Source organism: Lissotriton vulgaris, chromosome 3_1 (assembly GCF_964263255.1).
Source record: "Lissotriton vulgaris chromosome 3_1, aLisVul1.2, whole genome shotgun sequence".
NCBI lineage: Eukaryota > Metazoa > Chordata > Amphibia > Caudata > Salamandridae > Lissotriton > Lissotriton vulgaris.
This window is the reverse complement of record NC_141689.1, coordinates 1,729,676,977-1,729,695,888: the sequence shown is the minus strand read 5'-3', so window position 1 is coordinate 1,729,695,888 and position 18,912 is coordinate 1,729,676,977.

Here is an 18,912-nt window from a genome sequence, read left to right as displayed (position 1 = left end):
CATTTCCAAGCAGATTCCCCATTAAACGCTAGAATACCGCAGATGACAACGCCAAACCAAAAGGCATCTGGGCATAGCGGTAAGCCCCTTCGGGCAGGACGAAAGACGTGAGATGCCTAGAATCCCTGCTTAACTCAACGTGATAGTATGCCGAAGAAACTTTCAAGGAGGTGAACATTTTTGCATCATCCAACGTTGCCAGCATCTCATTAATGTTAGGCAGGGGTTGGAGATCAATCCAAATGTTCGAATTGAGATCACGTAAGTCTAAGCAAAGAATCATAGACTTATCAGCCATGTCTGCTAAAACTATGGGTGCCAACCACTCTGATCCCTCAATGGGTTGAATTATACCCATATCACACAATCTTTTCAAACTTGTCCATTGCCCAAACTCACAAACTTAGTGGTACTTTGCTCACGTTTTGAGCACCCGCCTGCACACTCTCCTTGAGAAAGATTTTGTGTTGAAAACCCTTTAGTTTGCCTAAACACTCACTAAACACCTTAGGATAATTGGAGAACCAATCATCAGCTATCAAATGACCAACCATACATACACAGGACGAAATAATTGACTGGGACACATTACAAGATTTGTACATTTCTGGCTGGTTAACACCATATTGGGATGAGTCGGGTCCCAAATATTTCCTTGCTCCCCTTGTTCTTGCCACCCCAACAAATGTGCTCCCTCTTTTACAATGTAAGCAGCTTCTGTGGCAGAATTTCTATCAAATTTCAGATTTCCCTCAAATTTACCCAAAACATCCACCCTTCTCCCCCATAGGCAAACATCTTAATGCTGGATTTTTGCAGCTGAATTTCATATTGCTCTCCAAAAGGGAGAACCAGAGTCAGCCAGAAAGTTGACTTTCTTGCTATTCACAATGACCACACAAGCTGGAGCTTTCCTTTTACGTGATCCCAGCAAGGCTGATATTTCTATTTCCTCTTTAGTTTGCGCAGTTGAAGAAGACAACATTATTAATACATTATTCTCATCATCCGATTGTCTTCTTCGATAGCCTTGATGGTATGCGTGGGAGGTTTCTGGGTTGATGCTGCTTTGCATACTGTTAGACCTGGCATCTTTGGTGTGGTTTCCCCCTATCTTTTTGCCTCTACCACCTGTATTTTTGATGCTGTGCTGGATTTCGTTTTTGCTGGATTAGATGCTTTGGGCACTTTGCCACAGCTGTTCAGTGTCAAAGTGCAAGTGCTTCCTGTGTAAGTTGTTATTGTGATTGGTTATCCATGATTGGCATATTTGTGTCCCCAAGAAGTCCCTAGTAAAGTGCACTGAGTGTGCCAGAGTGAGTGATAACAAATGCTACTAGTGGGCCTGCAGCACTGATTGTGCCACCCACATGAGTAGCCCTAAAATGGTGTCTCAGGCCTGCCACCGCAGTGCCTGTGTGCATTCTGTGAACTGCCATTTCCTCCTGGTCAGTGTCCCCACTGACCAGGCCTAACCCTTCCCTTTCTGTACACATTGGTCAACCCTATGAAAGGCCCAAGCTACCCCCTTGGGCAGGGTGCAGTGTATGTGAAAGGTAGAACATGTACCTGTGCAGGTGACATGCTCTGGTAGTGGATGACAGCCATTTTTGTTTTTTACTGTTGTAAAGCTATCCTGCACCATAGGCTATCATGGGGAATGCTGGCTACAGTGGCTACCAGCATATCTTCCCATAGGATCAAGATATACCTGAACTCAGAATTTAATAACACATCTTTTAGGAAAGGTTGTTTTTAAATCCTGTGTTTGAGAACAGCACTTTTAGAAAGTTGCTGTTCTCTTGTCTGACCTTTCTGTGTGCCTTGGCCTGTTTGCGAATTGACTGTCTGGTTTGAGAGTGACTGAGGCTTGGAGCCCCCAGGAGGCTGGCTGAGTCTGCCCTAGGCTGAATGACCGCATCTGCATCTTGAGTGGTGGGAGGGGCTACCACCTGGGCCTGAATGGGGCTGTGCCTGCCTGCCACAATGCTGGCTCCACCTCCTGCTGGGCGGCTGACGACCCTGCCCCTCTCCCTGAAAGGAAAGGAGCGGCCAGGAAAACAAAGTGCTCAAAGAACACCCAGAACTGGTTCAGAACGGGCTCAGAGCCCTCCTGCACAAAGGGATCAAAGACTTTTAGGGGTATAACTACAAGACCCCTGACTACAGAAAATTAGATCATCCTGGAACCTATGCCAAGGAGAAAGCGGAAATTGAAGAAGGAAGACTATCCTGCTGTTGCTCTGCTGGACTGACCTGCTGTTGCTTTCCTGCCAAGAAGAGAGGAAGGACTTTGCTTTGTGCTGTGTCCCCTTGCTTGAAGGAATGTCCAAGGGCCTGTGAAGAGCTGGCTCCCTGTTAAGAAGTCCCAGGACCAAAAGGACTTCACCCCCAGCTCCCCCAAACTCTGCTGAGAGAGTTATGTCCTTCCTAGAGTGCTTGGGCCAGTTGTGGTGCCTCTGAAGTTGTGCCTGTGTTGGGAAGCTAGAAACCAAGATTTTAAAGACTTTCTGCAAGTTTTGTCACATTGCCTGCTTGTGGAGCGCATCCCAGTCAGTGCGAGGAAATTCCCGCCGCTATGAAGGCCGAAATCCTCGCAGCGCCTGTTGCCGCTGACGGAGATATTGCATCCTTCGTTTGTGGGACGCACCAGTCCGGTGCCGGAAGATTACCATTGCTGCAAGTGTTGTGGCAGAGCCTACCGTCACTCAGTGAGATGGTTGCACGCTTGATTGCGGACCGCATCACGTCGCTGCGAGCATCGTCGCAGACGCAGAGCCATCCCATCGAGGAGCTGCGAGAGGAAGATCGTCGCTGGACCACGCATCTTCACACCGGAGATTGTTGCAGCCCCAAAGATCATTGCGCCGTGCCTTTGCGAGCTTCTTCACTACGGAACTTCTGCCCCGGAATCCATACAAGGTATTGCGTCCCTCCCCGTACAGACCGGAGTCACCACAACACGCCCGCTGCATCGAGTGGGGTTGTCGCATCGCCTCCCCAAGGTCCCAGCAGTGACGCATCGCTTGTTTTCCACTGCACCAGCTTCTGCTTTGGGACTTTGTTGCATTTAAAGGTACTGTTGGCTAAACGTGACACAACTGTGAACTTTTCACGTAACTGTGGATTATTTTATCGCAACGTTAAGAACTCTTTCGCAACCGTAATCTTGAACTTTGTAAGTTGGATTTTTGACTTTTCGGTCTTGTGTAGTTTAGATTAAATACCTTTATTTTTCTAAACTGTTGTGGAGTCAGTTTGTAGTGTTTTCACTGTGTTACTGTGAGTGTTGGTACAAATACTTTCACATTGTCTTTGATAAGCCTTGACTGCTCGTGTCAAGCTACCAAGGGGGTGAGCAGGGGTTATCTCAGAGGATTTCCTCCTTACCCTAACTAGAAGCAAGGGTGCCAATTTGGACAGTGGTACCTACCTCTGCCAACTGGAGACCCCAAGTTCTAACATTGTTGGTCAGCGGTTGGATTTGAACTTGTATTTGTACTAGACCCACAGTGATTGGTGTACATCACTAGTGAGTGCAGACCACTACGCCACCGCATACCACTTTTTTTTTGGTTGGTTCTATTTTTGAGTAACTCTTGAAAACATCAGGTCAATGAATGGGAAGGCACCAAGTGTAGAGGAAGAATTGGAGTTTTGCATTGAGCATTTGTATTCCTACAAAGGTACAGAGCTTAGACAATTATGCAACAAGTATGAGTGCCCCATAAAGAGCAGCTTCAGGAAGGAAGAGCTGCAGAGCGTCTTGAAAGCCCACTGGGAGGCCCAAGAGGGAAATGATGCAAGTGGAGAGAATGGTTTTCAACCCCAAGATCTGCCTGTGAGCAGACCAGGCTCAAGGCCTGGCAGCAACCATTCCAGTAGGGTTTCACTCCAGAAGAGTTAGAGGGGAATCAAAGAGTGAGAGAATATGACTTGAAAGTCATGAGGTTAAAGATGAAGCAATTGTAAATGGAGAAAGAAAAGGCAGCGGAGGAAAGTAAAAGTGCCCGTGCCTTGGAGAAAAAGAAATTACTTTTGGCTCACGAATTGAGCATGAAAGAACTGGATCTTAAGGCATAGCAGATGGATTCCAGTTCAAATGGTGGCAGTGCACAGCCAGTGCAGGGGGGTAAAGTATATATTCCCAAGAATCTGGTACAGAATTACCATAGGAGTGAGGATATCTATGCCTGGTTTACTTCTTATGAAATTACATTAAGAATGAATGGTGTGCCTGAACAGCATTGGGGGCGGGCCTGTGGAAAAATTTTGAGGCTTCTGGGAGGAGTTCTCCAGAGCCCTTAGAGTTAGCAGGTACCATGACCTACCCCAATATGAAGGAGGCCTTATGTCTCAGGTATGGACTTACTCCAGCGCAGTACAGACTGCAGTTTAGGAACTCTAAGAAGAGAGAGACTGAGACTTGAATGAAGTGTGTAAATTTGTACTCGGGTGCACTGGAAGGTTGGATGAAGGATAGCAAAGTAACTGATTATAAGGGGTTGTTGCATTGAATTAGTTGGGAGCACTTGAGTAGTCTTTGTGTTCCAGAGCTGCGCCAGCATCTTTTAGACAGCAAGCTCACAGACCCCATTGAGCTTGCTAAGGAGGCAGACCGCTGGACCAGTACCAGGGTCCACAAAGGAATTGGGGGTACCACAGCCGAAGGTGGGAGACCCCCAGTTCTAACACATACTTGTGTGAGGTGTCCTTTCCTACTGCACTTGAAACAAGTCTGGTTTAGGGCAAAATAAATCTGGCATTCCCCAGGTGAGATTTGCTAAAGCATCTGAAATTTACGAGTTCAGATTTGTTGAATTTAGTAAGGGTGGGCGGGGTGGGCGTAGAGCGCGAAGCGGGGCTACGCGAAGCTCCGCGAAATGGGCGCTTTGCCCACCCACACACTTCGTGTAGCCGCACTACGCGCCGGCCGCCTCCCTTCCGCCCACTTCTACACCCGTATTTTTACTATTAAACACAGTAAAATAAAAGAAAAGGCACTTACCTGGATGCGGCGTCCCGGGGCTCCCTCTTCCTGTTGACGCGCCTACTTCTTCAGAGGAATGTGCATGCGTGGGTGCACGCCCATGCGCATTTCTTGTGAGGAATGCGCATGCGTGGGTGCCCGCGCATGCGCATTCCTCTGAAGAAATCGGCGCGTCAACAGGCGGAGGGAGCCCTGGGACGCTTCATTCAGGTAAGTGCTTTTTTCTTTTATTTTACTGTGTTTAATAGTAAAACTACGGGTGTAGAAGAGGGCGGGAGGTAGGCGGGTGGTGGGCAACTTTGCGCCATCACGAAGTGAGTGTAGTGTTGCCTACTACACCTACTTTGTGAAGCGTGAAGTAGGCAACACTACGCCCACTCCGTGGGTGGAGCGAAGTCCTTTGCCCAGGGTTAGAATTTAGCCTTACTGGAAATCGTTAAAGGGTTCTGCGTCGAGCTCGAATTCAGATTTTTGGCAGAATGTGTAGCACTCAATTGCTTAACCTCTCCGAGTTTAGTAGTTTCATTTATCTCTTGCATGTAAAATTGGAATTGTTCAATGCTTCTGGCAAGTCTTAGAGCAGTTTTGAGATCGGGATCCTCAGTGGAAAGCAATTTTTCTTGAACGTTTTTGTGCAATGTTCTTTCTATCAACTGATCTCGCCCTTGAATTCTCTTTGGTTGCATGTGAAGGCTAAAGTTCTAAGGGAAGCAACAACATCATTGATTGATTTCCCTGGAATCTGGGCACGTTGCAAGAATTTGTGGCATTCAAGTACAAAATTTTTTTGGGGTTGATCCTTTTATCAAGGGTGTTGATGATGGACGCATAATCGTCAATCAACATGGAATCACCATCATCACTGCCACAAACATGGGTGCTAACAATTTCAAGGGGTAAAGTCTTCAAAATGTTCCTGCCTTCAGAACCTACATTATAAATTAGGTGTTTTGTTTTCTATTAGGAGGAAAAGTATCACCATCAATGTCTTCCAAATATGCTTCAAATGTTTCCTTCAAGTGTTCCAGTTTAGAGGAGTGCCTGCAGTCTGTATAAAGGGTGGAGGTGCCAGATTTGGATCCATTGTGTATCTACGTGGGTGAGGTGATGCCACGCAAAACCAAATTTCAGGTAAGTGCTATATACCGAAATTCAAAAATACAATAGCTCTGATATGGAGATGCAAGGGTGTAATGTACTGATGAAGTTGTAACATGCAAGGTGCACTTTTGCAAGCAGAAAGGTGCGGACAATAGTGGGATTATAAGGTGTGCCTGTCACCGATGCTGGCAAAATACTAGTGCTGGCTTGACACGATTGGTGTGCCCGTCACCGAACACTGCGACGTTACTGCAGATGAGAGCATAAACCAAGTGTGTAAATTATTGACACACTGGGTCCTGATGGATTAATTCACTGATGCACTGATGCAGGTATCCCATGGTGTACCTGTCACCGATGCTGACAGAATAATGGCGCAGGCTTAGCCAAAGAAATGGTGTGCCTGTCACCGAACACTGAGGAGATAAGAAAACTGAGAGCCCAGGATAAAGCTGGGTTATTTTCAATTCGGCACCAATCCAAGATGGTGGTCATCTTACACACGTAACGTGTGTTTCATGAGGAAATAGGGTGCAAGATAATGCGTGGGCATGTGCGTGCGTCACTAACTGGAGATCTCAACGAGAGTAGCAGCCCATGTCCCCCAAATATTGCAGTCCTCAAAAACTCCTTTAGACTTCCTCATAGACTTGTCACACTCCTGGACAGACACACTGATAAGCATCTAGACCGCCCTTGGTTAACATTGCATCCGCTTATGTATCGCTGTTGTCAGTCATGCCACTTACCTTAGCCCCATGAGGTGCAAGCACAATAACGGTACCTACAGCATGGTGGTTCAATTTAGGAAAACAGCTCCTCTTGAACAGGTGTTGGACAAAGCAGATCAGCATGGAAGCAGGAAGGGATGGACCAGCTCGTCGCCACTGAAAAGAAGCTGAGGCTGATAATAGGTAAAGCTTCTTTAATGTGCGTCTGTCATGATCCTTGTCTGGAAGGAACTGCTGTCCAGCTCCGCTACTTTGTTTAAAAACAGACACTCACAAGGGATGCTGTGCAAGTGAACTATGATTCACCAAATGTACTGCCTATGACCTAACAAAGGTTGTGATAGATGACACAGCAAATGTTATAATTTGGTAGTTGGTATTGTAAGCATTAGTCTGTCAGAAGGTCCCATAACCAGAATGTGCTGTGCGTTGGGAGAGGACGGGTACAGTGAGCAGTGAGAGCAGGTGCAATGAGCACTGGCCGTGTAATGTTTACCCTCGAGGAGCACGTGCAGCCAGCTTGATAACGCCCAAGGCATTCTCCAGGTGGTTAAACTATGCAATATTCTCATGATATACTCTTACGCAATAGGTCAAACCCTCACTCCAAGATTACAGGATATAATTAAAAGCCATGTCCATTGTAGAGGCAGTACGTAATGCGAGTGTGAGGTATGCCCTGCATCCAGAACACACTGGACATGGCTCTCTCCTTGATTAAAGGGAATGAGTGCAGGGTCTGGCCTAAGGCCAGTCCTTGTGACCGGAGTCTACTAATTACTGATGAATTGCCCTCTAAGCTCAACAATATTTCACAATCATATCTGGGCCTGGCTGAGACCAGTCCATGCTCCTGTACTCTGCAGGTTATGGTCAATGCTCGAACCCAGAAGATTCTGTGATTTCAGGATTGTTACCAGGTTCAGTGAAACCATTAATGATTTAATATGAGATGTAACATGTGAGGTCCCCAGTGAAGCCACGTGTGATGCCATATGTGACATCATAATCATGAACAGTGATTTGGAGAATTATGGTTGAGTTGCTTACCATAAGTGGTGAAGGTTTGTACTTTTTACACCATTATGTCCCTTCAACTAAACATTTTTGAGGCATCTTTTTGATTATTTGGAATTCATGATTGGTTTGAATTCATCTTTTGGAAAAAATATATAAATACAATTCTGTTCATCAATTTTTGCTGTAGTGCAGAGAAAACATTTTGAGAATTGGGGGAAAAATTGGAATGCTGGCACTACTTTGTCTTCTCACCTGGAAACGCTTTTGAACAAATCAATCTTAGCTGAACAAAGGCCTACATATTTCCATGTAGATGTATCAACTGACATAGACTCTGTGAAAAGAAAGTTTAACAATTCAAACTGCTTCAACACGTTTTGTTTAATATGAATATCAAAAGAGATCCTATTCTGGTTGAAGTTCTCCCTTAGGGCCAAACTTTGTTGATTAAATACAGCCGTTGTCACTGTGGGAGTAAGTAATAATTACTAATGAGACTAAATAGAAAAAGCTACTTTTGGATCACCCCAATAAGCATATTTCCCCCTTACAATAGTGTAAAGATAAAAAACAAGATTATTATTCCAATAGGACAAAAAAACCCTCACTGAATAATTATTAAATCTTATGCAGATCCACCAGATACTGGAAAGTTTTTGTAAAGTTCATCCTCATAGCTTCACAGTCGCTTGTATGCATATTTACTGAATAAAAGTTGTTAGACATGATCTAGTTTTTTTTGGCCATAACAGGTCTTGCATTTAGAACCAGTGGTGTAACTAGGACTTGCGCCACCCAAGTTGCCCCTGTGTTTGCTGCCCGCGGCGGCCTAAATGAAGAGCACGCGGGGGTGCTGGTGATTTATGCGGCCACGACCGCTGCAGGTAAGAGCGGAGTGGAAGGGCTTGAGGGGGTGCTGCCAATTCTTGCGGCCGAGGGTAAGAGTGGGTGGAGGGGCACAAGCCGCTGCCCCCAAAACGTGTGCCGCCTGGGGCGGTCTGCCCCGCTAGCTATGCCACAGTTTAGAACACCCCCAAAACCTGACTGAATGCTGACTTTGGTTGTGACAAACGCAGGCTGAGTGAAAGCTCTGTGCCACAGTTGATACCTGCCAATTTTTAATACCAAATCCCCCCTTTTTCTATTAAAATTGCTGTTTATAGGAGAAGATTCGGTTTTTATAAGTTTTTCACCCTCATTCACTTTGCCTCTAGGGGGTGCCCCTCATAACCTGGACACTGCATTCAGACCCAGAGGTTGCCTCTGGTTCAGGCCGGCATAGAGCACAAAAATTGGATACCCAATGACAATGCCGTAACGTCAATGTGGAGTGGATAATCAAGATACACGCATTCCGTAACAACATGGCGTTTATGGGGGTTTCCGTTTGAAACAATGGTTCTGAACGCTACAAGTGTCCATTCCTTCACTTGATTACTAGTTAATTGATACGGGGAACTGAATGGACAATAATTCCTCCTCCCTACACTTTGATTGTTCATTGGCATTTGGATGCAGGACCTGACCAGCGGGTTTGGGTGGCAATCTGGTTGAGTGCATGGCCTGGATTTTAGCCGTGCACGGCAAGGGTGACTCCTCCTTGGGGGATAGGTACAGGTTGCCTGAGGGGTTTGGAATTTGCTTACCTTAGAATAAGAGGTTAAAACATAGGAATTTATTGAAAAAAAGTTTAAAGTTTTAAAACCTTGTTATTTACAATGAAAAAAGGAAATTCACTGGAAAAAACAAAAGTTAAAGTGTTGGTATAATTACGTGTTGAAATGATATAAGATCTATTGTTTTAAAAATAAAAAAGCTCTTTTTTGCCAGTAATAGTTTAGAGATCTAACTGAGCTGACTCTACTCAAGGATAAACAGAGGATCCAACTTCATACCATAAATCTATATTCCACACCATCGTTAATCAGAAACAGAGTTCAGTATGGTCGCCTGTTGAATGATAAAGAGGAAATCATAGATCTTAAGTGCCGCTGTCCCAAAATTCTAAGTGGGGACTTTAGCCAGAACATGTTGTTTCAACTAGTTAGCAAGTCAACGCCAGAAGATCTGCCGGATGAGCTATATAATATTCTGGCATTGTCGTCAATCAGCTCAAGGAGAAAACCTACCCTAACAGAAAGGTACACTTTACTCGACTACACAGTATGCGTTATTGGTCTTTAAACAGCAGGATAGAGTATGATCAACCACTCTTCCAACCTTTTGCACCTGTCATAGGAAATCAACTATCGACTATTCCTTCCTACATTACTCACAGTTTCACCCCCGTAAGAATTATAGGAACATACACAGAAATGAAAGTTTTCATAATCTTCCATGGATTTAATGAGAAAAACTTTCTTTCTGTCAATTAAACAAACACAAAAGTAACGTGGTTAGGGAAACAAAATAAACAAAAATATACAGAGAATCAGACAGGCACAAATTGAGAATCTTGGTATGAACATAGATGACAAATTAAAATGGGGTTTGCATATGCAATCGAAGAGATCGAAAGTTGGAGTAGTAATTAATGCCATTAAAAGCTTTGTAAGAATCTATGGAGGAATGCTAATCAGGCATTCAATTAAAGTGTTTAACACAAAAATTACTCCACACCTGCTGCACAGATCATCGGTTTTTAATTAAAAAACTCTTTGTCACAAATACCATATAAATGCAAGCAATGCAATCCTTGTTAAATCTTCACCAAGCAAAACCACAAAATGTGCTGTGTCCTGAACTGGGTATTACATGTATACTATGTTATTCAGACTTAATATAGCACACCAAATCACCCTTAGGGTGTATCTCAGTGACTCCATCATTTCAAGCACTCCATACGGCTGTAACAATAAATTATGAATGCAATAGCTGCAGAGCCAATGCAGATTCCATCAGGTGGCTACATGTGGATGAGCTAAACGCTAATTTGGATACAAAGGGGAGTCTGAACATTATTACATTAAAGGACTAACTGGAGCCACAAAAACCTCCCCAGTTAACAATTTTATGCGGTATGCCCAATGACACTCAGAAGAGACAAAGGAACTTATTATTGACCAGCAGCCAGAAGATGTAAATGTAAATGTAAGGTGTTTTTTAGCGCGCTCAATTACTACCGGAGTATCCTGGCGCGAATGACCGCTGGGGAACCTGTCCTGGCTTTCCCTGTGAGATGGTCCCATGCTGGGTATCTCCAAGGTGAAGCCAGGCATCCCCGGCGTCTGTGGGGGGCCGTTGTAGAGATGAGACAAGCTTAATGCCCAGAGTTACCGAGTGTGATCACTGCCCAAAGTGGGCACCGAGGCGAGAATTATCAGTCCGCTGACCCTGGTCCTCGACCCTGCCGCGTCGGGAATCGAACCCTGGTCCCGGGCCGTTCTCAGCCTCCGGGTCTGCCGCCTCTAACCAGTGAGCCACACCTCTCTACCTTTGAGACCTTTGGACCTTTTAACATCACTGAAATACAAACATGTACATTTCCTCAAATCTGGAAGGTCATGTAAAAAAGGACATTTTTGAGATTTTGTTTAATGTAAATTCCAATTTTACAATTTGAAGGAACTTAAAATGCATCCTGCCCTGATTGATTGGGATGTAGGCTATGTGGATATAAGGAAGAGTCAATAGGACATCTCATCTGCCTGTACCCAAAGCTTGTAGCCATTCAGAAGTAATATCTCTGGAGTTATTGTAGATAATTTATCAGGAGAACAATAGAAAAGTGCTTTTATTTTTTATTTAATGCTCACAGCAAAACCTTTATTGGCAACTTAATGCATCTTTGATCTTACCTATTCTTATCTTAAACATGCAAGAGAAAGTTGATAGCATAATAGGGTGGGGCTGATTGAAGATCCTTGTGAGAACTTTCAATGTATGTACATACCAAACATTTTTATAAATAATAACATTGATTTTTTATATAATTACATAATGACATTATATTTATATTTTTATAAAGGGGAGAGGATAATAGAAGTGGCTGTAAATCTTTGCTTTTAAATGTTTATTTAATTCTTGTATGCAACAATTGTATCCATGTTCTTGACTAATCTTATTTTTTCCTGAAACAATGTTGATTCAAACACTTGTTCGTTCTTATATTTGTATTGTATCTAAATTTTTACAACGGGACATTAGATTTTTTAGGTTTTAGCATCTATTGTAATCAGTGATTTATTCAATAAAACAGTACTAATACTAAAAAACGAACTGTTGTTATATTATGGTATATATATTTGAGTACTGAATCCTGACACTAAAGCATGAGCTGCATTGGCCAAGACAAAACCGTAGCTATGCACAGAGCTAGGTCTTCAGTGTCTTACACAATTTTGGAACTGAGGTGGCAGGCTCTGATGTGTAAGGCGAGATCCTTCCAAGCTTTAGGAGTAAGGTAGAAGGCACAGTCATCAGATCATGTTCTGCCTAAGCAGGAGTGGGGTGTGAGTAGGAGTACAGCTGAGCGTCAGTTTCTGGTAGGTTTGTGGAAAGAATATGGGGCATATACTCCAGGAACTATTGCTGAGTTATTTGCACTTTATCGCTGCGGAAGTCGTGATAAATTTATCTCCCCATTCACAAGCTGGTGCAAACAGCCCATATCACCAAATTACCTGCGATAGCAGCCGCAAAAAACATTGCCACAGATGACCCCGGCAACTATCGCTAATGAGATGCAGAGTAGGCGTACCTGTGCAAAAAGCCGTAACAACACCATGTCAAGACATTCTCAACGACCAGCCAGATCGGAGATAAGAACACAAAACTTACGATATGGCGCCTTAGCAGCAGGAATCTAACACCTGCTCTGACCTGGTGTAAAGTCAGACCACAACCTGCACCAGAAAAGGGAGCCCAGCCCAGAGCCATACCTGAAGAACAATAGATGCCATGGAGCCACTGATCATGCAGTGCGGACACCCAAAAGGGCCACAACACCCACCACCACCACCCCAGGATACGCCCGCAGGGCCCTACCCCGGCCACCCCCACCTCCCACCGATCAAAACATTGCCCATCAACGTCACAAAATCATGAACAATAGCATTCGCCTGATGTCGCACCTTTACAACAATGAGGGTACGCGCTATATAATCATTTTGTAAACATCCCGCCGGTACCTCCCCAGACGGCACAGATGCCGCGAGGAAGTACCGACGGATAGGTGAACAGATTCGGGAAGTTGTAAGTGTGATCTCCACATAAGATTGGTTTTGTTTGCCAGGATTAATATCCGTTTTCTTTCAGCTCGTAATATGAGGACCAGAGACAATTCTGTTTGCAGCAAGGTATCTTTATTTTTTATCAAACAACAAGGACAGCCGACACGTGTTTCGCCCCTCTTGGCGATTTGCGCCGGGGCTTTTTCAAGGCTGTTGAAGAGGGATAAGAGAAAAGTTTTTTAAAATGATGTGGTCTAAGAGCAGTTGACCCCAAGAAAGAACCCGAAGAACACCAAGTGTGTGAGAATGATTGAATTAATTCTTTAATACCAAGACGCCTAAAGAAACGATATCTGTGCTTAAAGACTATTGGTGCCTAAGTAAAGATGCAGTGATCAGGAAAAGTCCCAAAGGGACCGTGAAGCAAAAATCGGAAGAGAGTCACGGATGATTTGATAGTGCTGATTTACCAAAAACCAAGAATTGAGTGAGCGTGAACAGCAGTGTGGAGATGGAGTATCACTCTGTTCAATTGGTCAAGGCAAAGAAAGACTCCCAAAGTGTTAAGGCACAGAAGAATATAAGTGAAGTCATAAGCAGTGTAAACAATAAACAAACAAATGCAGTCATAATACCTAAGTAGGTTAAGTCACATCCAAGGATTCTGTTTCATGATTTGTACATTGTTCATATAAAAATAAAGTTCTTCAATAAAAACATTTCCTGTCAATTTAAGCAAAACAAGTCATAAGTACAATAGAATTGGCATCTAGTCATGTATGTAACATATTAAATAAGACATTATGTCAGGCAAATATCTACTATGTAAAGTCAGAGAAAGTTAATTAATTGTGTATCAAAACGGCTCATGTAAATAAATATTAACCTTCTTGTTTATGCATTTCTATGACATATTTAAGACATGTGTACTATAAGTTACTAAATAGCTGGGTTGCGTCTGTATGATTATCTTAGTGTGGACAGGGCTAATAATGGATCTTTCAACTGGGCATATATCAGAGTGATTCGGCGAGGCCCAATCGCCCCACATTCTCCTCCCGTTAACAGGCTATTATGTGGCTGAAACCGATTGACATGCCATCGGGTGTATTAGTATTAGAACACCGCGAAAAAGTTCTACACGGGGGCCGTTTTTGTAAAGGTGGTGTCAGAAACAAGATAGCAGGCGAGCCCCCGCATGCATAGTCTGCTGGAGTGGCGCAGAATTGGGGAAGGCAAATTGCAAACGCTTCTATTCGAAGCGGGGATAAGGAATCACCCGTGTTGAACACGAGATTACGGAGAGCAGTTTCAGCGTATAGTTAAAGGAGTAGTCAATCCGCACTTACTTTTCAGGCTAATGCCTCCGTGTCTACGATCTTCCCGGCATGGCGATCCCTGCGTCAGGTCCTTCCGCATCTTGCAAGACGCGGGATCCGGAATTTAAATGGGGTGACCCGGAAGTGAAGCTATTTACTTCCCGGTTTACTTATATGTCATAAATTTTAAGCAGGAGTATTTATTGATAATTTTAATTCCATGTGGGTATTAATCGGGTAAGCGAAGCAGTTTTTTTGCCAATTTAGAGCACTATTTCGAATGCAGCAGAAACTTTTATTTTTATTTTAACCGGTGCGAAGGTCAGAGAAGTGCGTTAGTATGCACTGTAAAGCCGACGCCATTTGTAAATGGCCAGCGACCGACCGAACAGTGTTCTGGTTTTAGGGCAGATTTTCCGATCTCTTACATTTCGGAATCTTATTGGTAGATTGTTGGTAATTCACTAACGAGTTTGGGCATACAGGCGTTCTCCTTTGTGTTTAAATATAAACGAGTGGAGCGGCAGCATGTTATTAAGAACAAGCTGTTTGAGCTTTAAGCCTCGGGCATTGAAAAAAAGATTGTTTATTTATTGTTATTGGGCGGGCCGGCGAAACGTGCGCCATTTATGAGTGGTAAATGAGAAGCCGGTCCATCATGAATAGAGGTTCGGGCTACTTATACTCTATGAGTCTTGAAAATGCTTATAGAAACAAATACTTGTTTCGAGTAGCCAGGGAGATGTTTTTGAATTAATATGACCCTATTGGCTTTTTTTCAAAGACTCTAGATCTTAAGTGTAGAGTTTTTTATACCATTGTACCGGTGCATTTACATAAGGGAAAAAATTAAAGAGACCTGAGCAAATACAGATGGCTGTGACTAGGGGATATACCAAGGTGTATACACCAGGGTATCTTTGTGCATCTCGTCTCATATGTGGGTGGTATAGTCCGTGCTGTCATTACAGTCTCTCACGTATACCGAAAAGATGGGAGGGTCTATCGTCTAGAAATCATAGTGATTTATGCAGCCCTATGTTTGCAACAGAGAGAATATGGTGTCAGCCTCACAAGTCACAACATTGGGTCAATTACAGCCAGTGATGCCACTCATATTCTTGATTGAGTCCCTTTGTTACAGTTTCCATCCCAATGATTAGCGAGCTCTCTTCTCGACGGAGCATCTGTTCCAAGTCTCCTCCTCTTTTGGGAATTTTCAGTTTTTTCAGACCAATGAACGTAAAACTCAGGTTGTTTTTGTGATGATGAAGGAAATGTTCCACTAGAGACTGTCTAGTGTCTGTACCATGGATGTTTCGGTAGTGTTCCTGTATTCGGACTTTCAAAGGTCTTTTCGAGCTGCCAATGTAAGGTTGTCCACAAGGGCATGTTATTAGGTAAATAACATAGGTGCTTTCACAGTTGATGAGGTCTCTAATCCTGTATTTGGAGCCGTTGATTTGGACCTCTTTGGTTCTAGATTTGCCCAGTTTACAGATCGAACAGTTCATACATGTGTAGAAGCCCATAGTCTGTGGAGGAAACATTCTAGGTTTTGGTTGGATGTCGAGAAAGGATGGGCAGATCATGTCTCTTAGATTTTTACTGCGTGAGAAGCCCATCTGGGGTTTGTCTTGTATTGTGTCGGACAGAGTTGGGTTGTCTTTCAACAAATGCCAATGTTTTTGTAAGGCCTTACGAATATGTTGTTGCCCACTGTTGTATTCCGTTGTGAAACGGATGGTTTGTTTTTTCTCTTGCGGTTGATTGTTATGCAGTAGGCTCTGTCTGTCTGATGTTTTAAATTTGATGGCTGCTTTGGTGAGTTGTTTTTCTTGATAGCCTCTTTGTCTCAGACGTTCAGTTATGTTTGCAGAATGGTTTTCATACTCCTCTACAGAGCTACAGTTCGTACGTGCTCGTCTGAATTCCCCTCCTGGAATGTTAGTGATGGTGACGGATAGGTGAGTGCGCGTTACGCTTCCTGGCAATAGCGCGCAGTCTTTAGAGCCTCAGCATGTAGTTTTAAGCAGGTAAGCCGTTAGTAAACGGGTCCTTCTGGTCCTTGTTTTCCCACGCGTTCACAGCCCTGTAGACCATGGGGAACGCAGTGCTGCTGCTAGAAACTTTTGAATTTGGCGGGTCTCACGCTTTGACACGAGCGCTTCTGGCATCTGAGTCCTACAACATTGGGCACACTCTATGGTCAAGCGGTGATGCGATACCTACCGCCATACACTACCTGGCTGTGCACACTTGATATTTGGGTCCAACAAAAACAGATATTTTGCAACATTAGATACATTTTATGTTAAATGGCTATGACATCTCCACCACTCCCCATTATTTGCTAACATCTAACTATGATTAGTGCTCACATTGATCAAATTCAGGCACTACACGGTGAATGATTCTTGACTTTGAATTTATTCCCCCCCTTTTATAGAGCGGTGCTTCACCAGTCCTGAGCCGCAGCCAGGCGAGGTGAGGTGTATATTTCTTACTAATCAGGTAAGGGGTACCCTGTGAGACTTGAAATGTTTCATTCTTCACGTTTTCATTAAAACTTGGTCAGTGTGCCTGTTCAGAGTCCAGGTTTTGGACTACACCTATGTGGATGAATTGCACGAGGTATATCAGATAGGCTTGTTGAAGACAGGTATGGGGGGATTAGCTCACGCCATGCTTTTTATTTTCAGCCCGCCGCTGATTGTATGAAGAGGTCTGGAACAGACACAACCTGGAGGTTCAGGTGACTTTTCTGTGTCGTTCCTACACTACATTTTACCTTTTTACTTAGTTGTCACGTTGGGTTCTTTGTTTGCAGTAGCTGTAATTAATAGGTCCTGAAGAAAGCAAGGCTAGTAGCCAGGTTTGCTGAAACATGTCGACCACGTCACACCACTAGGCAGGTTATAAATTCACCCTGTCTGAGCTATTTTTTAACATTGGTGCTAGGAGTTATACCCTATTAAATTATTTTCTGCTCCTTAAACCAATTTTATTCACCCTTATTCTTTTTCTGGTTTTTTCTTGCACTGCACTGTAGATTTCTCTCCAACCCCATCAGTTACTTCACCAACACATATGGTTTCAACCATAATACCAACACATACAGACTTACAGGAAGATCTTCTCTTTCTGTTAATATACCGAGATCTGGTACAGTGTTGGTCCTCGGGGCCCCAAATGATGAAGGGCGGTTCCGAGTGGTGACTGATGGGAGCCAGAGACCAGATACTGATTTTGATCTGGCATAGAGAGATATGTATATATATGCTATTCTTTAGCATTTGCCCCTAAATCATATGGATAGTGGGAGCGCTACACCTGTTCTGTCTTCTTTAACTAGCTTTTCTGACCCTCTGATACTCTGTTGTGAATACTGTTAGTTGGGCTTGTATTCGGAGCTGGTCATTAAACTGCCCATGGGTCCCCCTTACTGTATGTGTTTTGGATGCACCTTTACAACAATCAACATACATGTGAGTACAGAAAATCTGATTCATTCCTTCACCACTGAAAGTCCAAACAAAATACAACAATCAAATTTGTCTCCAAACAACTATTTGGAAGAGTCGTGGCGGGGCATCCCTGGACAATCTATGAGTCACAGCCTGCAAGACAATATCCAAGATATGAAGGTGTGCCAGGCACTAATCAAAGGATAGAGAGAGCGAGAAAGAGAGAGAGGGAGAGAAAGAAATAGAGAGACTGAACAAGGAGTACAAGGCCAATCAGCCCCTTGGCTCATTCATATATGCCAACTGCTGCGTGTTTCGCAATTGGTGCACCCCAAATCAAAGGCCCGGCATCAAAGTCAGCGCAAAGGCAACATCACATTAAAGAAATGTAAGCAGTAGTCAGACTACAATTAGGTATGAAAGCTCCTTTGTCTCAATACACAAACCGGAAGGACAACCGAACTGCCAACCTTGGTCCTGAATGCGGCTGGCACACCCTGCGCTAGATACCATACCAGACTCTGACGACTCCCACACCATGAACTGCACTAATGAAACACCAACGTGTCCACACCCCCCACACACTTGTCCCTGTTCGAGCTACACCTGCAAGGGATGCACTTGACACATTGGTAAAAAATAACCTATAGGTCTCAATGTTGCACACCCATATGACTCATTGCCCAGAGCTGTGGCATATCGTCCACCGAACTATTGCCGGTCTGAGGAGTGCTGGTGCTACAAGATCAACAAACGCAATGGCAGGCAATCTCGGGCACATGCACAAACCCTGTCACGTGGAACTGTACTGTGCACGAATCCTGCATCTGTTGCGATCACTGCCAATGGCAGTGTTGCAAATCAGTTTCCGTCTGAGTTTCTGTCTTGCCTACGTCACCTGGGTCAAACCCTGGTTCCACTGTCGAACATGCACATTCAAGTGGCCCATGGAGGTCTTCCTATCCAACCCAATGGTAGCTGAATCAGATTATGACTTGCCAGTGCGTTCCCTGTTGGCCCACGAACAGGAGTACCACCGGGATACCCGTGCATGCGATGCCTTGAACTTTGGCGTATGTACTGGCAGTTGTGCATGGGAGATTGCACACCTCC